The sequence below is a fragment of the Saimiri boliviensis genome, chromosome 11 (genome assembly GCF_048565385.1).
Source record: "Saimiri boliviensis isolate mSaiBol1 chromosome 11, mSaiBol1.pri, whole genome shotgun sequence".
In the NCBI taxonomy this organism is placed as follows: domain Eukaryota; kingdom Metazoa; phylum Chordata; class Mammalia; order Primates; family Cebidae; genus Saimiri; species Saimiri boliviensis.
Window position 1 is genome coordinate 78862205 of NC_133459.1, and position 20104 is coordinate 78882308.

The following is a 20104-nucleotide window of genomic DNA, read 5'->3' on the forward strand; positions in this document are numbered from 1 at the left end:
TTTGCATATATTTCCAAGTAATTTTACTTAAATGTCTAAAATTGCCCTGCCCAGGCTACTGTCCACTAGGTGAGAAAATCATGGAAGAGACAACATCACATCCCCTTTTTTTCAGCACAAAGCACTACAAGAACAATATTGCAGGAAAATTTTTAAATGCTACAATGTGTTAAAATTCCCATTGAATTCCTCATTCTCATGTATGACCAATTTCTAGATTTATTGGAATTTTATTTAAATGCATATCCATTTATTACCTTTTGTCATCAAAGTGAAGCATATGGTTAAGTCTGCCTTTCTGCAGTATGTGTCAAGAAAATTAAAAAAAAAATCCACTCAAATCTTGTTTTAATATATAAACTAGTGTAGGTAACTTTTATTGCAAGCACACATAAACATTTTTCTTATGCTATTTGACTCCCAGCTTCTAGCCAAAACATTTTTTTTAAAAGCAGGGCAGGAGGGTCTTGCAATCATTGTAGAATTTCAAGCCTTAGTCAAAAAAGAAAGTCCCAAGAATCTTTTCAGAAATCCTGTTTGGGCGCTATTCCCAGCCTAATTTTGCAAACCAAGATGTTTGGGCAGTGCTGATACGCCAGGGATAAGCAGTTGAGGATTTTTATCTGAATCTAACCCAAACTCCAGCCCTAATTAAAATACTACAACATTGTCAACTCTTTTACTATGTTAGACTTCAGTTTAGTTGAACTAATTCCACTTCTGGAATACAGCCTCTCATTTATGTTCCTGCTGATTGCTTATAATTTCATTTCAGCTCTCCTCTTGCTTTTCAAAGGACAGAATTATTGTCCCAGTTTTTGTTGCTATGCAGACATCTCCAAAGTTGTATACTAAAGCCAAATAGCATGGATACAGTGACAGGAGCTTCTGAAGCTTTTATGGGCAAATGTTTTATCCGTTTTTCTTTTCTGATGACTGAGGATGGTGCAAAAGATGCCTTATAATGCTTTATTTATATTGTCTTATACATTCTGGAGAAAGAAGTACTGATATATACTAGGTACATATGCATACTATACATCTATACCTATATCCATTTTAATTGCCAAATACATTTGATGTTGGACTTTTAGTTCATAGTCCTCTATATAGGAAGCATGAACTGTAAAAACGAGTGCAAACTCTGTGTGTTTATACTCCACACATACATGTCATGGAGGCTTAGAAGCTATCAGTCTCTAAGAACATGCCCTAAATTCTTTGAAATTCCATCAAACAAAATCGGCAAAGGACACAGGTTCTCTGTCCCTCATCCCAAGACCGCTAAAGCGGATCCACCTTTTCATCCTGTTGCCTTCGAACCTTCTAAAAAACCCCTAAATTTCAACTTGCATTACCTGTTGCTAGTGCTGCTGCTAGTCCCTCATTACTATTTCACTCGATGTTCTGGAGCCTAGCATGAAGTCAAATGTAAAGTGACAAGTTAAAACCAAGGGGCTTCAAAGTACAAATTGTATATGATCTTCTTGCCGTAGCAGAATAGTGACATTGTCCTGTAAAATGATAGCATCTGTTCTCTTTAACTCCAGAGGATTAGCAGCATGAGTTCCATTCAGTCATTAATGGGGATTCTAGAGATATTTGGAACTGTTTCCCAGAAGGACAAGAGAGAGTAGAGTTTCCATATTCTCCATATAAATAATTTTTCTTAAATTATAAACATATTATTTATTAAATTGAACAGTTATTTACTGGCCATCTATCCTAAATGCCACACATATGGAAGTGAGGGAAAGTCAAAAATGTCTCTCTCATGGAGCTCAGATTTTAGTTGGGAAGACATTAAACAAATAAATGAATAAATAGAACATATATTGGGTCAGCGGTGATGAGGTTTGTAGAGAGAAGTAAGGCAGAGAAGAAGGAGAGGGCTGGGCAAAGGATGGAAAGCGGTGGGCAGTGGATGGAATTTTAATAGGGTGATCACGGAGCTCTTCACTACATAAACACATTTTTGGGGGAAAATTCTAAAAGACTCAGACAGGTAGAATATCCAGGGGAAGAGCATGCTAGGCAGAAGGAACAATAAACACAAAGGCCCTGAGAAGGCAGCATACCTTATGTGTTGGAGGAACAGTAAGAAGATCGGAGAGGCTCACATGCCAAGAACAGAGAGAGGGCTCCATATGGTGTCAGAGAGGTCAGGTGTAGGGGCAGGCAGTCCAGGCATGGCCTTGTGAGCCAATGTTAGGACTTCGGCGGTTGTGTTTTACTCTGAATGACGTAAGAAACCTTTGGAAGATGTATTAGCTTCCTGGGGCTGCCATAACAGATTGCTACAAACTAAGTTACTTAAAACCACAGAAATGTATTTTCCCTTAGTTCTTCTAGAGGACGGAAGTCTAAACTCAAGGTGTTAGTAGATCTGTGCTCCCTCCAAGGGCTCTAAAGGAGAATTCCTCCTTACCTCATTTGGCTTCCCATGGCTCCAGACATTCCTTGGCTTGGGACTATGTCTCTCCAGTCTGTGCCTCTGTGTTCTGGTGGCCTTCTCCAGAACTGCATCCTCTCCTTCTGTATCTTCTAAGGACACTTGTCAATGGATTTAGAGCCCATCTGGATAATACAAGATGATCTCATCTTCAGATCCTTAATTACATCTTCAAAAATCTTGTTTGTTTGTTTTTCAAATAAGTTCACATTCCCAGATCTTAGGGATTAGAATATGAACATAACTTCTGGGGTGGTGGGGACAATTCAACTCACTACAGAGGGTTTTCAGCAGAGGAATGGCAAGATCTAACTTGTGCTTTAGCTGGCTTTTTCTAGTTTCTGTGGTGGAAATAGACTCCAGGGAAGCAGGAAGGCTGTGATATCTCACAGACCATAGGACGTAAGGAGCCAATTCAGGTGACTATGGGGTCTATATCTGAAGAGTAGTAGTGGGGATGGTAAAGTTGGCTGGATCCTAGATGTATTTCAGGTAAAGATGACAAAATTTACAGGGGATTTTATGTGAGATGTAAAAGTCAAGTCAAGGGCAACTTCAAGGTTTTTGGCTTGAATATCTGCAGTTATTTCTGATGTATATGGTAGGAATGCCTTCTTACCTATAAAGCTTTTACATCACTGAGGTCAAGGTCATTAGCTAGCTGCCGCTCTGGCTCCATCCATCTCAGGTTGAATGTCATTTCCTTCTGGCAGACTTCCCTGACATCAATAGATTGGATTAACATGTCTCTGTCCTCTGTGCCCTAAGTTTATTCCTATCATAGCTCTTTTTGTCATTTGTGTTAGTCTGCTTTTGAAGAAGCCCCCAAAAGTTAGTGACTTAAAACCAAACCAAAAAAAAAAAAAAACAAAACAAAAAAAAACAAAAAACCAAACATGTATTTAGGTCATGATTTTGCAGGTTGACGATTGGCTTTGATTTACCACTAAGCTGGACTGGCTCATGCATCTGAAATTTACTAAGGGGTCAGCAGGAGCTGAATAATTTATGATGCCCCCCACCTGAGATTTCTGAGATGACTGAGGTCTTTCGTCATGTTGTCTCTCATCCTCCATGGGCTGGCTTGAGATTGTTTCCGTAGCAGCAGTAGTGTTTCAGGGAGTGAGCAGAGGCTGCAAGACTCCGGAAAGACAGGTACAATCTAACTTCTGTCAAATTCTTTTGGTCAAAGTAAGTCACAAACCCAGTCCAGAATCAAGAGATGAGAAAATAGGTTCCACTCATCTACAGAAGTTACCAATTATTGTTGCAGGTTTTGCAATCTGGCGTATCATTTAATATAGTTACTTATTCCTTGCTAGCTAATAAACCCCACAAGGAAAGGAAACAAGGCTCTCTTTGTTCACCACTGCATCCCCAGACAGTAGACACTGAATACATATTTACTAAAGAAGTGAGTGAAAGAATAAATAAAAGAATTGATTGTTAAAGAAACTAAAATACAGCTCAGTCAGCAAATGCCATGATTTCTTGGGCTTCCTCCATTCCCTTGACATATGCATCAGAGTCCTTATACACTTAGTATTGGTAACCTGTACTTACAGGTGGGGAAACTATTGCTTCGAATCAGAGATTAGAAGTCGGACGGGCATATGCAAGAAATTGTCAAAATCAGCACTATTTCTCAAATTTGTTAAACGCTATAAATATTTGGGATAACTTTTTAAGGGTGTTGGATTTTTATTTACTTAACCTGGAACAACAAATTATTGCAGTTTTCCTTGGAATAGTTATATCTGTATATACAAGTCAATAATATACTTCTTAAGTGATAGAAGGGGCGTGTAACCCATTTTTTTTTAGGGTTCAGTGTTCAGGTAGTTATCTTCTTTGTGTAAGTCACTTGGCTTTCTGGCTTTCTTTAGGAATGCCTTGCAGACACCAAAGTTTTTCAAAAGGATTCTTTTCCTTCTTACTGATGTTCATCTTAAAATCTAAAATGCAAAGGATTCATTAATATATGCCTTTATTGTTAAGCAGCGTCATTTTCTGGGAAACAGGTAGGGTTTTACAAATGGACTACAAGGACAAGTTATTATCCTTTTTGCAATGGAAACACGTAAGTACCTTAGTAGTAGAGCTAGAAATTGAATTTAAAATCTCAGTGCCCAATCATTTTCACTAATGACTTCATTCCTAAAGCTCCGTCTATTTTTCTCTGTCACTCTCTATATCACAAAGAATTCACACTACCTACCAGCAAGATCCTTTTAGATTCTCTTACATCTTTCAAATCCTCCTTAATGTGAACTTCTTTCAGCAATGAACCTGATTGTCTTCCAGCGCCTTATTGATCTAAGTACATCAACCTGTTGTTTGTGCTGCCTGTCTGTTGCAGTTAGTCTAATAAGTCTTGGGCTATTCAGTTCTGTGTTTGGTTATGTGCCTATGTTTTGTACTCCGTACAACAGAGATGTGGAAACAAAGCAGTAATCTGAGACTCAATTCAGTGAGAGCAAGTCCTGTAGAACTTCTGCCTCTCCAAAGAATATTGTTTCAAAAATAAGAATATCTAGGAAGTAAAGGAGCTGTCTAGGAGACATGAGATGGATACGTGAGAGCAAGAACCCAGTTCTTTGAACATTGAAGTGAAGGAATGAGAAAAAAGGGTTGGTTCTGCATTAAACAAAAATTGTTAAACATTAGGCACTTATGTCTACTAGGAAGCAAACACCGAAAAGGAATGAGGATGTAAGAATCTCAGAGTTTGATCAGGGACCCAAACCTCTGAAAATCAAAAGAGGTAAGAGTCAGGGGTTGAGCAGATAAGCCTCAGACTGCAATGCAAACCTGACAGTCTTGACCGACCCAAAGGGAACTAGGAATAAAAACTACCCATGAAAGGAATCCTGCACTGGGCAGAAACAGACCTAAAGAACCCTATTCAGCTTAGTCATTATCTAAAAACTACCTGATAAGGTGAATTCTGAAGGTGGAGTCTGTTAGCTAACTTCATTCCCTGCCACAGAACTACAAGGTTTTTATTGAAGGGAAACTCATATAGCATACCTCCCTGGCTGCTATGGAACTTTAAGTAGTTTTAAAGTATTTGGGAAAGAGTAGAATGTTGAATGAAACCACTCTTTCAACCTCCATTGTAGCCAGTGGGGGTGAGGAGGGAAGGCTACCATCGAAAGATAATTTTAAAGAATCCTAATATATTCAGTCATTCTGTTAATCAGCATAATTTTTTAATCATTTGTGGTTTGTGTGCCCTTTCTAGAGGTTTTATTTGTCATTGTGTTTATGGGAAATTGACATTTATTAATTGTTTTTAAGCCTGAACCAGTCCTTATTAGAATTCAAATATGTTTCCCACTACTGGGTCCAGTATCTATGTAATCATTTATCTTATAGTGAATTTTACTGTAAGTGTAATATTTACAAGAAGCAATTTGTCATTCCTAAGTATAGAAACTTCAATATTTTCTGGATAAATATGTCAAAATCACGAAAATTTAAGCAATAGAAGAGAATGAGAAGCTCATAATGTCTTGTATTAGACATGAGAGGTTTGCTATTTGGTTTGACTCGGTTATCATTATTGTTTTATAAATATATTTGTCCAATTATTACCCATCATTAGTATTAATTGCATTAATGCTGGTAATCTGTCTCACTGAGGATTTCAATGTGTGATACTTTTTCTAAGCTAAATGAGTTCCAGCACTCCAGCAGCAATTCCCACCTTGATTTACTGCACCTGAAGTCTCCAAATACAATTAATTTTAGTTCATATAAGAATATACCATACAGCATTTTGGGTTAGGAAACGGGGTGGCAGATAACAAACAATTTTGGACTATTTCAACTCCCCAAATACTTAGATCTTTAGTCTAATTGGCACTACATCCCCCTTTCACTCACAGTAGACAGCACTCCTTGTCATTTAAACATTCCTCTATGTGCGTGTTCCCAGGTCTGGGGAGCCTGGAGGAACACAAGCTCAAGGCGAAGGCTGAGGCCCAGGAGGTGCAAATGATCCGTCAGGCTTATGCCTCGTGGCTCCTTTCTGTGGCCTGCACCCCAGTTGTGCCCTAACATTTCAGTTGGTCTGTCTCCATTTCCCACTGATCCTCTGCTCTATGCTCTGAGCAAATGCCACCGATTGCCCTAGCTCGCTCCAGCTCATGGCGCTTTCACCTGCTGCCCTGCCTCTGTCTTCGTGTTCGTTCACCCTGGCCTTCTTCTCCTGAGTCCCTTACCTCCTCCTGCATCCCTTGCCCAAACAGCTCCTACTCTGTCGTCAAGAGTCACATCAAGCATCATCTAGTCTGTAGAGAATTCCTTAATTGCCCCCTTCTTTGGTTTCTTTCCTCTGTATGTTTTTCCTTTGTACAGTTGCCCAAGATTAGTATCAATCTGTTTATATATCTGCTTCCATCATTTCCACTAAAAACTGAAGGCAAGGATGATAAATTTTCATATATATATATATATATATATAATACACCCTGGGTTCTTCCTGACGAAACACTGCATTTTTTGTTGAGTGAGTGAATGAATCCCTCCTCCTCATTCTAGTGAACCAGGAGGCCAGCACCTCCACAGTCATTCTCTGAGTTCCTGCTGCAAGTTTCCTCCCACACTAGCAGACCCAAGAGCACATGAGCACAGGTGGGGCACCATCTTCATTAGGATGTCACCCCGACACTGACGTACTTTCTCTCTACCTTAACTGAAATCTGACTTTACTTGGCATACAGATCTTCAGTGAGTTACTGGAACAAAGTATCTCTGATAGAATAATTAAAACTTCTGTGAATTCACGTGTCACTCTCAGTGTAACTTTGTTCATGTGTTAATTTTGCCAGTAGTACGTGAATTGAAAAAGAGACTGGGAAGCCAGTAAAACATAGAAATGAACCCCTAATGGTGGCATTTCAGGAAATAGGAGAAGACAGATGGGAAGATATTTCTGGACCAGAGAGCTTCTGGGTGCCCTTCACGTTGTACCACAGAAGCCATTTCCATTCCTGTACAGAAGGTTGGATCTGCTGCTACAATACTCTCTGGTTCTCCTGAGAACAGTATTTCTATTTTTGTCTTTTATGAAAAGGTAAAAGCGCCCTTTTTTCTGGTTGTCAGGGAACAGGAAGGAGCCCCTCTCCTACAATGGCCAGAAAAAGCCAATAACAAAGAAAGTCATCTGTTTTCTACTTTCAGTAGACACCGTAATAACACTTCCCAGTTTAGAGATAGACAATGAAGTTCAATGGAAACAGATTTGTAATAATTATCATTATACCTTACACTGATTGTTTATGCAGGTGCTATGCTAAGCCTTTTCCTTTATTTCTTACATCAACTATAGAAGTAAGGTTATTGTATTACCCATATTTTTAGGGAAGTTAGGAAACCTGACCGTGGTCAGACAGATAAATGTCTGAGTCACAGAACTGGTACCCAGATAGTTAAGATTCAGACCCCTAAATGTGCCATCTGGAAGGCATCCCCTGGTTTAAAGAAGGGGTACCTAATTATGGTTACATGTCAATATACAATCTAGTACTACTGGTACTATTATCACTTTTCTTTATATGGCAAGATATTTATATTTACATTTCCTTTTGTATTCATGAGAGTACAGAAGACATAATTTCTGAATCCAATTTTTACATTAAGCAACTGGTATAGAAAAGAACACTTTGCTGTTATTTTGAATATTTTTTCTGCAAAAACTTATGAAACATCTACAATATGTAAAGGACACTTTCAAAATATTTGGAGACATATTTTAGAGGAAACTGTGTGGTCCCTGATTAAAAAGAGTTTACAACCTGACAAGTAATATTAAGACCTCAGTAACATTACAAGTCCAACCTGTATATAAGCTGTGTCCAAATAGATAGAAAAAGAACCCTGAGAACTCACCCACCCACTCAGAGAGCAATCAGACTATTGGATGTCAGAGACATAAAATAACTATTGTCTTCACCCTTTTACTTTCAGGCAATTGTTTCCTAAACACTGTTATAGTCACTAAGTCTGCATACTTCAGAAACTACAGATCTCCACTAAATCTCATGGAAATGTGTGTTGGTGTTTTCCTTGAGATTTCCTTTAAAGTATCACTTCTGTCCATCAAGTCAGAGTTCTTATAAGTGTAGTGTGTTTAAATTCTTTATCCTTCCTGACAGTCTACAGAGTCCCAATAGCAGCAAAAATTCTGAACTCCTTACTACTCTCTGCAATGTGCTTATATGTTTATGTTGAGACTTTTAATGCCATTTGTTGAAATATAGTTAACCTATGTCATTTGATTCACACCAAGTTAATGTTATCTCCTATAAGGCTATGATCAATTGAGTCAACTAGTTGGTTTGACTGATTTTTTCCTTTGAATTGCGGGGCTGTTTAAGTATTTGCTGACACCTTTATACAAAGAGAAGGCAAGCTTCACATTAGCTTGCTAAAAGAGGGTTATTCTTTTCTTCTGAGATCTGCTGCGGACTTACTGAGTGGCTGTTGGCAAGTTATGATCATATCTGCCCTCCTCTTTCTTATTTTTAAAACAAAAATATGAATATAAAACATCCCTGTAAACCTCTAGAGATGCTAACTGAATAAGTTAATAATCATTGTTTATTTAAAGATACATCTGCATTGTACAAAGAAAGCAATTTCTTTTATCCTGAAATGCCAACAAAAGCAATATGAAAAAAAAATAGCAACTTAAAGACATTTTTAAAAAGCTCCCATGCAGTAGTACAATTGGTTTCTTTTGAGATAATTAATCATTAAGAGATATTTAAGTACTATTTTCTCTTTACGTTACAGTACATATCACTAGCTCTTTGAAAGTTAACAGGGATTAATTTTCTTTCAAAATAAATATTCCACTTAACGAATTGTCTGGGTTCTTTCAACGCTGTGTACGCTATTCAAGTCAAAGCACTGATCTCATTCAAAACTCAGAATTTCATTCAAATTTGTTTATCTGGCTACTAATAAAAGATTTTTGGTATGCTGTTGAAACCCTAATGACAGAATAGGGAGAATCATAAAATGTTCATAAAATCGGATTGGATCGAACATCAGCTAATCTGAGTATATTTTTCTCTACGATTAACAAGTTCTTAATGACAACATTTCTTATCTTACAACTGTGACATGAAGAGGGAGCTGTAGCTCTTCTGAGACACAGTTCTCCAAGAACCAGCTTATCCAGGCTCTCCGATCTCGTGTCTGTTTCTCTTTCTCTCTCCCTCTCTTGCGCCTTCCCTCATTCACGCACTCTTCCATCTTTTTGCCATTGTGCCAGCTCAATTTAAATGTATCTGCTCTGTATCTGTTCAAGTGGAGATAATCCATGCAAATCAGGAGCCGTGGCTCTCAATGCCTGGTTCACAGAGAGGACTCAGCTTGAGGAGGTCACTCGTTCACAGCCGCTCCTCCCATTATATTTTTCCCCTTATTGCAGAACTGCTGTATGTATACAGTGACTGAAAGGACTCAATTTACTGCAACTGCTGCCTGGCTTTACTTACAACTTTTTTTTTTTTTTTATATAAAGGAACTTACCTCCATCTGTCTTTTCAAGGTAGGAAGTCTGATTCTTCTAAAGACGTGTGTAATGCCTCCACTGTCTGCTCATTATCAAATGTCACTTGAATGCTTTATATCGTTGCTGGCATTAGGCACAAATACTGTGATTCCAGGTGCCTCACGCTTTTGTTACTTAACCATATAGGTACAATTGTTTAAGTGCCGGGTATTATAATGTTTATTTTCCCGGCAGCCAGCTTCAGTTTTACAATGCCAGAAAGATTAGAGTATCCACTCTCTAATGTAAAAATATAATCCTCTATCAAGTTTTCCCTCTTAGAGAAATATTAATTTCTCAATATGGTTTAACTTATTATGTATGCTGGCCAATAATAGCCAAGTGTAAAATTCAACCGTGTTAAGATTTTTTTTTTTAACCTGGAACCCTCCTGCAGCATTTTCTGTGAAAAATAACTAACTGTTGAAAGATTTTTAACAAAAGCAACAAAATAATAGATTTTACTTCTTTCTGTTGCCAAGCAAAAAGCTGGAGGCCTTATTGCTAACAGGCCTATCAAATAGATTTATTCTTCACAATTTATAAATTGTTACTAGGCTATGCAGAAGTATTACAATTAGTTAGGATTCAGTTACTGTCGTTATCCATGTGATTATTTGTTGTTTTGAGATTGAAATTGTTTTACAGGAAATTAATGTAGTAAGACTTTAAGACACCCTTATGTGTGTATAACACTGTCTGAGATCAATTTGTAAGAATGATTTCAATAGCCAAATGATTAAGTTTGGATTAAAAATGCATGTAAGAGGCTAGCAGATTCGACAGTATACATGGTGATTTATGTAAGCAATTCCTGGGCTTACGTTACTTCATACATGTCTCCTTGAAGTTACTTAAAATATTTGAATCATTTCTTGGTCATATCCATTTTAAAACATACTAAAATGCCATAACATTATACTCAAAAATCTCTTTTTGATGAGTACAAATATAATTAGAACATTCCAGTTGCAATTTAGAGTTCAATAAATGTAATATGTCTTTGAAAGTATTCCTTATTAATTTAATTTTGCATTTATCACCTTATTTTTCTAAGAAGGCTTTGACTTGTGGCTATGACAAAGCTATTTAATCTCTTATATAGGATGGAATTGAATATAAACAGTAAACAAAGTTGACAGTCCTGAAAAGAAGAAAAAATTATCCTCTGGTATATGGAATAGTTTTGATGACATAAATCTTACATTTCATCTTCTAGGTAGATACTTGTAGTTAGTGGAGTTCGAGGGAAAAAATTTATTTTTCACATAAAATATCTCAATGCCAAAAATGTGCAGTTCTTTTTCTTTTTGATACAGAGTCTTCTACTGAAAAAACATGCACCCTGATTTTTGAGTACAGCACAAGGCATGAAGTCCTGTCATTGTTAGCATAAAGAAGACATCTACACAAGTATTACCGTGCAGAGGGCAATCTTTCTGTCTCTGGCATTTGTTAGGTTACTGTACATAGAATTTAACAGATAAATATGTTCTGCTTCGTGGCATTTTAGTGATCCTATTGGTATGCAAGCTACTCAGCCAGGATAGCAACAGAAAAGAAAAGATGTATGTTTTATAGTAGTGGGTAATAAAAGCCCTTTACAGTGAGAGAAGAGAAATTTGACTTATTTCTTAAGCACTAATTAGAATTTCTGTAAAACTCTTTGAAATACTGAGTTGTAAAGTAAACTGAGGCTTTCCAGGAAGGGCCAATTGAATTTATCTATTTGAGCCATGTAGTTGTCCGTGAATATCTTCTTCACAGACACCGTCAATGGAGAATTCCATTCACACCTTCAGCATTACAGGGAAAGAAAAGGATTTGTCACTAACAGTAAAGGATGACAATTTCATATTTAAAACGAGTTTGAGAGCAGCACCCTACACAGGAAAACCTTAACAGATGGGAAAGGTGCGTGGGATTGCCTGGTTATGTGAACTTGAGACTAGTGTGAAACTAAAGGATGCCCTTTCAGAACAAAGGAACGCCATGTAATACTCTGTCAGCAGTCAAGCTGAGGATAGATATAAAAAGTGGCCAAGGAGATCTTTTGGGGACAGAGAAAATGCAAACAACGAGGCATTCTCTTTTCAAACAAATTACCAGGGTTTGACAGGTATAAAGGCACTCCCCGTGGAATCTCAAACCATCCTTTCACAGAGTCATTTCAAAAGCACATATTTTATAGACTTTAGTATTTGTTAGCAAACTCCGAGAAAACTCTCCAAAGACCTAACTTGTATGCCTTAAGTTAGGTTTCACAACTATGCATCCTAAATAAAATGGTCACAGCCCTCAACCCCCTTGGGTTTCTTTTGCTTCATCTGTAAACTTGCCATTCCTCCGGTAACTCATTCAAGCCACTGTTCAGGATAAGTTACATTTTACTCCATTTTAGTGTGCCTTGCAGCAGAATCTGTAGAACTGGTAGACCTTATGGCTATATATAATACCATGTTGTTATTCCCACCTGGCTCTTTTCTGCTGCTTTTACTGAGTACAGTTAAAAAGATAAATTATCATCTTAAAAGGATGCTATGGAAGGTGTTAATAAGTTCCCTCTAACTTCAGGAGTATTCACTGGGGCCATAGAAACTTGTAACCCTGCCTAAGGGAAAATGATGTGCTTCATCAGTAAACATTCAAAGGCTGTATCATCTGTAAACATTTGAAGGATTCTTTAATACCACATTTATTTCCTAAATCTTGGAAGTTATTGCTGCATATAGCTTCATTATGATATTGATTGAAAGCTCAATAGATTTTGCTTTATCTATAGATTATGTATTGAAAGCTCAATAGATTCTGCTTTATCAGTAACTTAAATTTGTACAACAGCACTATGGGGTCAGTGAAATCATCATCCCCATTTCAAAGATAAAGAGAGATACAGAGAGGTTAAGTAATTAAACCAAGGCCACACAGTTGGGGTAGAACTGGGATGTGAACCCATTTACTCTGTTCCTGGCTTTGAAAAAATCACACAATAATGCCTTTCCTGGCTAATTATCTCTGACAACTCATAGTAGGGACATTCCGCCCCCTATAAATAGCAAAAATGCTTCGATTTACCCATTTGTCATCTGGATTCAAATATCTGATTCTGATTTTTCAACTCTTTTCATAGCTCTTCTCCTCAATCTGTATTATCATGATCGCATAGTTTTTAATAGTTGTTTCATTTAATGCATGTCAGGAATGGTTACTCTTGCAGAACATTTGTCTTATACCTCAAGGAGTTAAGAACTAAATCAGATCTGTAATTGACTGACTTGTCTACTGACAGCCTTTGAAGAGCCACTACTCCCCACCTTGTTTTTCTGTCTAAAGAGCAAGATTGACATCTCTTTATATGTTTAAAATTTGTCAGTGGTGTAAAGTGCTTGGTAATGATGGAAATTAACCTGAGGCTTTATCTAACTACCTTTCCTGGCAACTCCATTGAAGTTCTGATAACAATTAAAATTTTGATGCAAACAACTGTTCACATAAGAGAAATATTTTTTTTTTTCTGTCTTCTCATACGTTTCTGGAAAATCTGGGTAGTAGCGGCTCTTTTCCTTGCCCTTCTCTTCTCTGGATCCATCTGAATGAAATTTTCCCTAGCCAAAATACACCAGCACATTAGAAAAGCAGAAGTAGCAATGCATGTTTAAACAGTCTGACTGTGAAACACTGAACATAATTATCTGTCCTTACGTCAGTATGTGTTATCTCCTTAAGGAGAAATGAGTAAGAACAGGTCTGTACAGGGCAGCATGTGTGGCCTTACTTCTGTCTGTTTATTTGGGATAGCCTTTGAATTGTCTCCCACTGTCTTTCCTCCCAATGTGAAAAGAGGAACTACTATACATGTAACCCATAGGAATCGGATTCAAAGCCTGTGTTTATTTGACCTGTGGATATCAGATATCTAATAGAAACAAAATCCCGAACAGCATCAACACATAATCAAGTGGCAGAAGTTTGCAGAACATGGGTCAGTAGCAATTGAGCAAGCTACATGTTTCTCAAGTAACAAACGAAAAACAATTTTGATGGTATTCTGTGATACCAGCATTCTTTTTAGATCTTATTTGAAGTATCAGGCAGATGGACTGCCCTGTATATCCACAACCTTTATCTGCTGGCAGGCAGAAAGCCCAAGAACCTATCTTTAAAGTTATTTTAATGTATCAGTTTTGCCCAGATTAGCCAAGTTAGATGTTGACCATTGGCACAGGAAAGGTTGGGAATTAATTTCATTTTGAGCTAACCCTGCCATCATCTCTTGCTGAGTGAGTTCCTTAGCCTGTGAGACATTCTTTTCAGATTTGATTTCGTCATTACTTGGTTGATATTCTCTCCTTGAAAAAAAAGTAGTGAGAGGAAAACAGAAGATGGTGATTTTGAGTCTGTGTTGATAGAAACAGTCAATGGAGTTAAAACTGATGTACAACCATTTGAAGAATGTGTTCCTCATTACTAAATTCTTTGGTTGTAATACTGAGCTCCCTATCTAAAAAGATGTCAATTTCCTGAAATTAAACATAAAAACCAAGGAGTTTTTCTCACTGAGGAAAGTGTGCAAAAGTATTTAAACAACTTAACTCTGAAATGTATTGGCAATCAGTTCAGATTGGACAGTTAACATATTCAAGCTCAAAACTAAAACTTCGTTAGATAAGCTATACATTTTGGTAAGCAAAACTTCATCAGATTAGATGTATCTGGATTAGAAAGTATGTTTGTTGCTGTTGTTGTTTTATGGCTGAAGTTATGTTTAGTTCCTTCTATCTTCTCTCAGAAAAATTGATCAAGTGCCCTTTCTGCAACTGAGATCTCTTTTCTGTCTATTCACAATGCCTGTGGTTTATATCACACAAGTCAGTCTCTAATTATATTCTTTTTTCATATTTCCCAGGTTGTTTCATGGGTCATATTCTTGTATTCCCAGTAGTTTGTAAACTACTTAAGGGTGAAAATCACACTTAATCGGTGTCCTTCACAGTCCTAGCCCTAGCCTTCAAACTAGAGCCTACTCTTGATTAGTATTTGAATGGTGGATAGAATTTTGTAAAAATCGAGTTAGCTTAGGTTATGTATTTTTAAAAAGGTGTTTCAGAAGCAATGAGAAGAACATCCATCCATTCAACACATTTCTTGAGACTTAGCTGTATTCCAAACATTGAGCTTATGCTCTCTGACAACATATTAAAATTTACACATGCTTAATTTAAAAAATAGCAACAAGAAAGGAAATTATTCCGATGGGTAAAATAATCTATACTATGATTTCTCATTTTGGAAGTTAAAAGGAGAGGCAACTGCTAAAAGAACCAAGGTGAAAGGTAAGATGAGAAGGAGACTAAGAGAAAAATAGAAAAATAGTAGAGGAGGTGTCTTGGGATGAGGAGAAGAGGGTTTAGAAGATTTTAAAGAATTCAGACTTTGGCATTTTTTTATTAACTTCAGTTTTCAGCTTTGAAACTTCTGCCACTAAATCTTCCGATGCTATAAATAAAATAGAAATAATAATTAGTCGTAAAGAGAAATTATTCTTTGTCCTGAAGCTTTTGCTCCCTGGAAATGGATATGCTAACAGGAGTTAGGGTCCTAAGTGAGGATGAAAGTAAAGAGACTTCATGGTGGCTTTTAAGGCAAACTGTGGAATAGTGAATCCAATAAGAGATCTACAGAGAGAGCTTACAACCACAAATCAGGTTCTGAAAGTCATTTTGCAAATCCAGTTTTACCCAGGCAGACACCATCACCCAAGCAGTGTGGAGATGGAGCCTGTCAGAGGAGTGGGTTTCAGGGCAGCTTCCAAGGAGCAATGATCACCAGCCAGCGTGCTTCTGGAACAATGAGATGTGGGCTTCAGGAGGCAGTGTTGGCAGGAGAAAAACAGGAAAAGCAGTTTAGGGTCCCCCAACATGGGCAGAGAGCAGAACTTTCTATCCCCGTCTGGGTGCCAGGGCCCAGGGAAAAGGTCCCAGTTCTTCCAAAGATTCGGGGTAGGTAAAGGAACTCAACATACGGATTTTCTACCCATTGAGGTACTCCAACCACCTGCTAAAGGCCTTTTGTTCCTCAGCTCTTAGTCATTTCATTTTTCCAGCCTTTAGCCATGGAGACGTTGAAGTATTTACGAAGTCCTTTTGATTAGCAAGTGAAAAGCCATTGTATACTGGCTTCTGGAGTGTTACTGGATTCAGAAAGGGATGGAACAGCCTGCAAGTGACTGTGGATATGTATTTGTGATTGAAGAAAGGGATATAGGACCCTAGTTTAAAGTTCTGCATCTTTCATTAGAAAACAAAAGCCAAAAACATTTAAAAATCATGTAAACTGAATTTATAGAGAAAACATGATGAAACGGAAAGAGCACTAGTTTCAGGCAGACAGACCTGGGTTGGAATACAATATATGGGGAGTATTATTGAATCTCTCTGAGCTTGCGCTTCCTTGGATGGAAAAAAATACCCATTTCTCAACATTATAGTAAAGAAATAAAATAATGTCTGCTACATGCCCAAAACCATGCTAAGTTCACTGAAGACATTTCAAGTACTTCTCTATCCTCATTTGTTTTCTGTTCAAAATCAAATTTATATTACCCTGTATCCCACTCATAGACATAGGTATTTAAGTGTTTCATGGCTTCATTTTGTTTTGAAGCCAAGAAAAGAAAAGATATTTATGGGACATCAAAGTGCTGATCCTAACCTGTTACTAACCAAGCGAGGCTTAAAATCCTTAGGTCTTCTCATAGGCAGTGGGGCAGACCATAGTTGTAAATTAGCATATCCTTGAAGAAAGATTCTTCCTATGCTGGGGATCATATTTATAATATTGATTTAAATTAATATTTTCACCTAATTCTACTTCTCAGGTCCTGATTTAATATCCTTAAAGCCTGATGCCTATGGAACAGCACGTGTTAATTTCTACGGCTGTTAAAATGGCATGCCTGTCTGTGCTCTTAGCCACTCAGGTGACAGGTGCTAATTCAGAGCTTGCTGAATTTCCTTCTAAAAGTGCTGTCTGTGCAGGCCACTATGAGTTTCCAGTACCAAAGTTCAAAAGCCAGATTGCAAACTTTTGAAAGAGTTGACTATGAATGAAATACAAAATTCATTCTAAGAGAACTCTCCTTAGCTTTTTTTGTGTGAGATGTGAGCACAGCGCACATGTCAGAAGAAAAGAAGCATCGGGACATGAAAAAATCAAGAGGGTATTTCACAGCTTTGTAGGACTTTTCTGATTGCTTTGGAAATATGTAAATGAATTCCTTAAACACAGACTTCCATTGATTTTTTTTCCAGTGCTCATTGATTCCCTGGTCATTGCTTCATGTATGTGTTCTCCCAAAACATCTAGTATTGATATTTCTCTCCTGCACACTCTGTCCCCAATCCATTATAAGCATATCATTCAAACCTGTTTAATTTCCTATGAAAGATTATATTAAGTGCACTTTTAGTGTAATTATGTCGCTAGTGAAAGATAAACATGTATTAGGCAGTGCAAAATGCTGATTATCTGTCAGGGTGAATCTGTTTATTTCAGATATAGCAATCTGACAACCCCCTGGTGTTAATCATGAAAGTACATGCTTGTGCCAGGTACTGTTTGGTGTGGTTCTGACAGTGAAATGCACTCAATGGCTTACTGCTGTGACATAATCTTCATCATATATAAACCCATATACATGTGTATCTATGTCATAAAATACAGACTGTAGATTGTGTGTTTTAAGTATGTGTGATGTACTTATATTTTGGTATTTTTTCGTATGTATGAAAAACATAGTATAATTTGAGAAGCAACAATGTCCAGTTTGCATTAACAGCACTCGGTAAAATTGAATGGCTTGAGAAAGGAGACAGTGGATTATAGGATTAGGCTGCATTTTAGTTTGTACCCAGAGCTGGGTTTGCCCTCAGTAATATCAGCTCAGAACCATTTGTATTAATCCACAGAAAAAAAGAAAGAGCCAGTAGAAAAAACGAGAATCAAGAGGTAGATGTGGAACAGGACATTCATCCGACTCTCAATACAGTTTCCTTTATTCTTTAACTTTCTTCCTTGACATAGTAGTTTCTAAATATATCCTAGAAACACTACTGACTGCCAGATACTATTGGACATAAAGTTCCTCTTTAACGAAATAAAACAGTGTCAAGAAGTCAACATGCTACACATGCTGTGGCAGAATTTCGCCAGGTTTTTGTGCAGCAGAAAATGAATAGAAATGACAATGAATTGAATATTAAGGCACAGTTTGCCAACTCCTCTGAAAAATAATCTTGTCTGACTTTATTACATTGTGATCGTTTCCTGAATGCCATAAAATATTGAGTAAAATAATAAAAATTGATATGTATATTGACATTTCAGTTTTCTAAATAGAAGCTGAGAAAATATAAACAGCATTTGGTCTTTGCAACTCTTCCAACAACCATTTGTATGCTGACTAATTCATTTACCCTCAGATACCTCATTCAGCCTTAATATAAATATCTTCTGAAATCATTTCTCACCAGTAGATTATGCACATCTTTAGTTTGATTCAGAATTTACATGTGTAGTTTGCATAATTTTGCATCTGAGTTTCTGCTTTAAATTAGGTAAAGGTCACTGTCATTCATAATCATAAAGAAGGCGGATTAAAGGTCACAATTCAATAAAAAAATTGATTAGAGGTAGAGATTTGTTCATGTGGTCCAATATCATTGGATAAGTGGAAATATGAGTCAACAAATTAACCTCAGTATAATAGGTGGCCTGATTCTTTGTCATCAAAGAAATCACATTCAGATTTCTTTTTTCCCAATGTACAACTTGTTTTACTCTATGTAGCAGTGACGCTTATTTCAGTTAATACTTCTTACCATTGGGTGTCTTTTATAATGTCATTTGGTTTTAGAAATGACATAATGACAATTTTATCTCCAAAATAAAATAGTAAATTATAATGAATTAATAATAGACAGATATGGATTAGAAAGTCCCCCGGGGCTTATGGTTTCTTCTACCATTTTTTCCCTGAGGTAGTTCCTAGTTCTTCCACTCTTTTTAAAGGATGGAGCTGTCACAGCACATTTCTTCTCTTACATCACTATTTCATACCTCTCACAGACACTAAAAGCCCATGCAAACCCTTTGGAATTTCAACATCTACTCAGTATTAGAATAGATAAGTACAAAATAAATGTAGCCTAGTGATAGGCCATTAGGCTTTTTTGATTTGTTGAATTTTTTAAAGTATGTCTGTTTGACAGTGACTTGAATAAATGGAAAGCAATTGAAAATAAACAAATGCTAAGTTGCAGTATATATTTTGTCCATAAGTCAACTTGAATATCTGAAGGAAGGTAATTGATACACATTTCATTTGAAAGTTTGGCATAAGTTCTGAGACATTAACATCAATACTTACGGTAACAGAACTCGTTTTTATTATGAGAATGTGAAGACTCTGATTTCTTCATCTTATAATATTTTCCTTCTCGTGTGTGCCCTTGACTTCAGGGGAAATCTTCCTCTCCTCCCTCAGCTGTTTGTCTACTCTATTTGTTATATTGGCATTTTAGCATAGAATCATCTACCAAAAAAAAAAAAAGGTAGACAAGGAGGCACCACCTTTTTAAAGTACATTGTTTATTTTTCCAAAGAAAATCAAACACTTTTAAAGGAACTATAAAGGTTAAATGGTTTAAGCAGATTATAATTAGTTAATTTTGTTAAACATATATTGGATCAATTTTACATTATTTTAATTACCTTTTGGAATAAATGGTTTGGTGAACAAATTCACTTGATGTTCAGGATCAAACAAAATTACCTTTCCTCTGGGTAGGCTTAAGTTTCACAAAATGATTTGAAAATGACCTCCTTTGCTTTCATCTAAAAATATCTTTGGATTTAGAAAGTGATTAAAGTTGGATATATTGTGTTTTAAGCCAATCATATTTTATCATTTTCATAGCTTATTCTTTAAAGAGGAAAATAATGAAACTTCACTAAACAGATGTTCTACCTTTAAGGAGACTCTTGAAATTTATGCAACTAACATGATATTTGCAAAGTTGATTCAA

The 20104-nt window shown here is 36.8% G+C and overlaps 1 protein-coding gene across 2 annotated transcripts in view; it reads left to right on the forward strand.

The window, feature by feature from the left end:
• The first annotated feature begins 9716 nt into the window (after window positions 1–9716).
• Window positions 9717–20104, forward strand: part of ADGRL2 (adhesion G protein-coupled receptor L2) — a 682132-nt gene continuing 671744 nt past the window's right edge. For both annotated transcript variants that reach the window (XM_074381060.1, XM_074381061.1), the window contains exon 1: window positions 9717–10016. The gene's annotated coding sequence lies outside the window, so the exon portion shown is untranslated. The remainder of the gene's footprint in view (window positions 10017–20104) is intronic.